This window comes from Sinocyclocheilus anshuiensis, unplaced genomic scaffold (assembly GCF_001515605.1).
Source record: "Sinocyclocheilus anshuiensis isolate Anshui unplaced genomic scaffold, SAMN03320099.WGS_v1.1 scaffold261, whole genome shotgun sequence".
NCBI classification, from domain to species: domain Eukaryota; kingdom Metazoa; phylum Chordata; class Actinopteri; order Cypriniformes; family Cyprinidae; genus Sinocyclocheilus; species Sinocyclocheilus anshuiensis.
In genome coordinates this window covers 1,790,192-1,796,055 of record NW_015536515.1, presented here as the reverse complement: position 1 = coordinate 1,796,055, position 5,864 = coordinate 1,790,192, and the positions used below count along the sequence as shown (strand labels likewise).

At 37.2% G+C, this 5,864-nt stretch overlaps 1 protein-coding gene across 1 annotated transcript in view; it reads right to left on the bottom strand.

The window, feature by feature from the left end:
• Positions 1-5,864, bottom strand: part of LOC107693056 (neuronal PAS domain-containing protein 3-like) — a 322,349-nt gene that overhangs the window by 236,574 nt on the left and 79,911 nt on the right. The gene's annotated exons all lie outside the window — the stretch shown is intronic.

Sequence of the window (5,864 nt, the reverse complement as noted above, 5' to 3'; positions counted from 1 at the left end):
ATCCAAACAAAGATGCTGCATACATGCAACATGAGCAGTTTTTAAACTAAATTAGATTATATAGTTTCGAAATTTGAAGCAAAAACAGAATGGTTTGACTTTAGTTTTGTGAAACTATAAATAAAAATATCTGCATGAAACAGCAAAGCTGAATGAGATGCAGATTCACTCTCTGCCAGCAGGTGGCTCTTAAAGCGTTTCCTGGTTTCCGCTGTAACCACAGCAGCGCTGAACTTACGAACTTTAATATGCATTATACAGAGGCAAGATGAAAAGAAAAAATACCATCTAAACTTTTCTATAGACAGTAAGTTCCCCTCAGACATACATTCATATAAACTCCTACCCCTAATTGAATTGCGATTTGTTTGCATCTCAACCGATTTGAATCGTCACATATTTGAATTGATTTTCAACCGGCTCGCGGTTAATCGTTACATCCCTACCAACTGCAATTTTATTTGGATGTTTATGTACGTGCACCCTGCTTAAAACATCTCAAACCAGTCTAAGCTGGTTTAGCTAGTCTACAAGCTAATCTCCTAGTCTGACCGAATAACAAGCGGCTAAAACTCATCTAAAATCATCAAAACAGACAAGCCTGACCAACTTGAGCCTGTGAGTCTACCTAATTATCTTGCTGATTTAAGCTGTTTGATTCAGCACTGCAAAACAATGCAATTCACCTAAACCACAGCACAGTAAATTCCCAGCCATATCGTCCCTTGACAAGTCCAAAGGCCACAAAATCAGTTCAGGTACAATAACATATCGAGCAACAAAAGCAGCTCCTGTCAGGCTAAACATGCACCGGGTTGCTTTGTTTACAGCCCCTGCTAAGTTCACGAAGCACGAATAAAAAAAGCGAGAGATGAAATCCTTGTTGAGTATTTTGCCGTGTTTGTTTGTCCGCAGAAATCTGGCTCAGGAGGGAGGTTTGAGCACAGCAGGTCCTGAGACTCTGCTCGTCCTGATAAGTGTTTCTGTCTCAGATGAGGCGTGTTTCTACCTAACCACACGCTCTCTGTTCCAACTCCCAAATATGCACAGTGGAACCAATTGATTTCTACTTCACAGAAATCTGAAGGCAAAAAAAAAAAAAAACTAGAATTTGTGTTGCAGCAACACAGTGTATTCTGACCAAATTTGTAGAGCGTAACAAAAAGAGAGGGCAATTTAAAAAATGCATCGCTTTATGCAATGCTGTGCTTTGATATGCAGAATTTAAGAAATAAAAAACTGAAAATGGCTTATGAATCTAACATAAAAACAAGCAAGAGTGTGTATCAAAATTCATAAATCTCACACTGCACCTCCCGTCCTGAAGACTTGAAAGATCGTGTCACTGGACCGTGATATAGAGACCATGAGAGTCGTGTACAGAGGGCACAGGTGGGATCAAACCCCTTTTCCGTTTTCCATGCAACATCTGCATTAGTGGCCAACCTGCACTTCAAAAACCTGTCACCTGGATCCCAAGGAGATAGCGGAGAGCCAGGTAGACAGAGTGCAGACAAGGTCAAGGTACCTCAGCAAAGTCCTGCTGTTCAAATACACAGCGAGAAAGCAAGCAACATTCCGTCCACCTCCTGCACCTCCCCTGTACTCCTCTACAGCCCTCCCCTCCTCTTCAGGAAATCTATAACATTCATTATTTACACATGCGCAGAGACAAAGAAACAGGTAGATGAAAAAATGAAAAGAAAGCAGCTAAATAATTGAATGCTAGGCACCTTTAAAAAAAGGGAGAATCTGGATAAAAAAAGAAAAGTAGTTCAGAAAAAGAGAAAAAAAAAATAACATCAAAAAGAAAAACCTGCAACAAAGTAATATATACTGCAAGTATGCTCATGCAATGTTCAAAAACGCATCGCTCCGAACAAGTGCACATCATTTCAACACCACCTGCCCTCAGTGTCTTACTTAATAAAAGAAAAACAACACATTGGAGCAAATACACTTATCGCTAGGCCACATCTCCGAAAATTCAAATCCAATTCATGTGATTTCCTGATCTAATTCCTGGGTTATTCCTACTATGCACTACATTTTCATGCCTTCATCATTCTGTATATGTCCTGATGTCTTATAGTTTATTTAGCACAATTCCATCGGGTGATTAAAATTAATGATATACAGTACTTCGTCTTATATATAAAAATAACCTGGTCATTTAATAATAAATATTCCAGCTCGGAACACCGATTTAATTGATAATCAAACTGAAGAGCCTTCCAGGTTTCCAACCTGTTAGACTTTTATAAAACACTAACAAACTGACTGATTCTAAATGACATCATCCTACAGGAAATGACATCACTTTTGGAAGGAAAAACAAAATGTATTCGTTTTGTTGTATTAGCTTGTTTTGCTCTAAAACAGTGGTTCTCAACCAGGTGGCCCTCAAAAACTGAGGCCACGATTGATGTAAAATGAAGTAAAAATGAAGAAAAATGCTAAAAACAACAAAATTAAGATGGGAACTGAAATCACTTCTTTTTTTCCTCAATAGCTATTATTTTTATTTAAAAACCTACAAAATCAGAATCTTTAATCTTATAGAATCACAAAAACAATTGTTTAATTATTTAATATAAATATAAATATATTAACACAAGCAGCAAAACAAGCAGCATTGTGTTGAACAATGCGGGCCTTTGATTAAAAAATTATGAAAACCACTGCTCTAAAACATTTGAGCAAACTCAGATTTAGCATTTTAGCAAAATCCTGTTTTATAAAATCACAGAAAACAGTATAATAACATAAACTAATAATCAAAATGGTCAAAAATATTGACTAACTCTAGATCTTTATTCCCATCCTGTTTGTTTTCCGTGTGCTATTTTTTAAACAATCAAGTTCTACTTAATAAATTTAAGCGTGTGAGTATATTTCTGAATGCTTATATACACTTTTAAAGAAATACTTACTTAAATTCCAACACAAGCATAGTTATTTGTTACATTTTAAAAGTACTGCATAACAAGAATGATCCTTCCCTTACTTACACCCATAATTTCCTGTCATCTCTCTCATAAAAGCCTCAAAGAAAAACGTTCTCCCAAACTTCACTGGAGGAGTGACCTGAACTCTGTCGTGGCTGGCCAATGCAATAAATACAGCCATCACAAATCAATATAAATGGACTTAACAACCTGTCTTAAAGTTGCTGACATTTCCAGCTAATGTGATCCATATTCAAGCCCATTAGCACGTTAGGCCAGCACAAGAGTGCGCTGTTAGCACCACGCTGTTATTGTGCCGTGTCCATTTGGCTAATGCTAACGCTGCCTCCTCAGACAGGGGTTAAGTGACTGAGTCCGGTACACAGCTGGGAGGCTTATAAAGCAGCCTGAGAAATACTCACACAGCCTTCAGCGTGGTTAACAGCACAGCAGCAACATTCACACGCAGCAAAATCAAGCCTAAACAGCATGATCTGTTTAAATGAAGAGCGAGCTTGAATTCCAGACCCCGAACACATGCACACCTGGGAGAAAAACGCCACCGTTTCTACACATTATTCCTCAAAATGTCAACATGAAATAGAATAGGCATTTGACTTTCACAATATGATGTAGTTACAAGTGAAAGAGAAAACTTGGTGGGAAATATTATTAGGCGGCACTTAATTTTAGCCATTAGGAATTACTGGGCTCTGACATTAGCAATCATTACTGTTACTGAATATTAAACTGAAATTTCTAAGCATTCATTCATTCCAACAGTCAAGTTTTGGACTGGTAAACAATAAAAAAAATGTTTTTTTCATTAATTTATTCATTTGTTTGTTTGTCCTTTTTTATTGTCCAACAGACAGGTTTTTTTTCTGGTGAACAATAAAAATGGCAAATAATTAAAAAAGGTTAAATTAGTAATTTTGGATCTTAAATAACAAAATTAACTATTTAATTAATCTAATATATCAACACTTTGTTTGCCTTTTTTATTGTCCAGCAGTCAGGTTTTTAACTGGTGAACAGCAAGTTAAAAAATTAAATTAAAAAGAGTAAATAAATAAAAATGTAATTAAAACTAAATTAAAATAAATAAATAAATAAATAAACAAACAAGCAATCAAGATCTTCCCTTCCTGCATAGCCTTGGTTACATCAACAGAAGGAAAAGTCATTTTAGAGCCATTATATTATGAAATAAACATTTGCTTTTCCTTTAACATACACTGATGAATAGTGCTCAAAACAGAGGACATTTTTTTTAAAAGAAACGTACACAGGGTTAATTTTAATTCCACGTTGTTTTCAACTCTCCTTCTCTGGTCCTTTAAATCCCTCAATCTTTAGTGCGTTTGCACTATAAAACACCCCACAAATCGCTCTGGACAGCATCATCACACAAATACTTCAACTGACCGCCTTATATCCACTTCTAGATACAATAAGCGGGTACTTTTTACTTCCCCTCGGTTACAACAGACAGGTCTTCAGACCTCTACAGCGGGTACAGGCGTCCCTCTGTCATGTATTTAAGCATGAAATGCAGCCGGAGCCACGGAGGCGGGGGCCGACAGAAAGACAGCAGCTGAAATGTTTGCATCTCACCTGAAGTATGGAAGTTTCCAGCTGCATAAATAAAATCCCCATGGCAACTAAATGTGGCTGGAGATAAGAGAGAGGAGGAGGATTTATGCCTTTTCTGAGCTGTCATGGCCTACAGATCTTCCTCAGGCAAAGCAGGCCACCTGCCACACATTATATTAACCAGCGCTCCACAGGACTCTCTCTCTCTCTCTAATGGATAGTTTCATTTATGCCCTGTACAACAGGAAGTTTCTGCCGCTGGTCAGGATTGAAACCAAGCTCTAAAACGACAGAAGACTTACTTGTTTTTTTACACATAGACCAGAGTTTAACTGTAAAAACTGAGAAAATTAAAGCAACAAGAGTATCTACCGCTAAAGACAAGTACTGGTACAAATTAGTGGTATTTGAATGATAGTTCAAATAGTGCTTATTCAGGCTTAACATTTTTAGTGTACAATCAACTAAATGTGAAAAAATAAAACCTCATTAACATATTAAGAGGAACCTGAGCCATATCCAGGAATGAATGCATAAAAAATGCACTAAAACCACTCAGAACATCTGGCAACCACTAACACTGCTAGTGTTGTGACTGCGAGCTTTGTAACACTCAGTTTTTATTTTATTTTATTGGTTTTATTTAATTTTTTCAGAAAATGCACAAATCTCCCAAGTAACGCATTTTCTAAGTGAATTCCCATCTGGTTATATTGATGACCCAAGTATGATACAACAAACCAATATGAACCTATTCTATAGAAACCAATTTCTCATATACAGAATCTTCTGCTTAAAGGAACACGCCACTATTTTTGAAAATAGGCTCATTTTCCAACTCCCCTAGAGTTAAACAGTTGAGTTTTACCGTTTTCGAATCCATTCAGCCGATCTCTGGGTCTGGCGGTAGCACTTTTAGCTGCAGCTTAGCATAGATCATTGAATCTGATTAGACCGTTAGCATCTCGCTCAAAAATGACCAAAGAGTTTCTATATTTTTCCTATTTAAAACTTGACTCTTCTGTAGTTACATCGTGTACTAAGACAGACGGAAAATGAAAAGTTGCTATTTTCTAGGCCATATGGCTAGGAACTATACTCTCATTTCGGCGTAATAATCAAGGAACTTTGCTGCTGTACCACGGGTGCAGCAGGCGCAATGATATTATGCAGTGCATGAAAATAGGCTTATTGGAAGTTACCTAGCTGGGGACTATTTTCAGGCGCTGCGTAATATCATTGCACCTGCTGCACCCATAGTACAGCAGCAAAGTTCCTTGATTATTACGCCGGAATGAGAGTATAGTTCCTAGCCATATC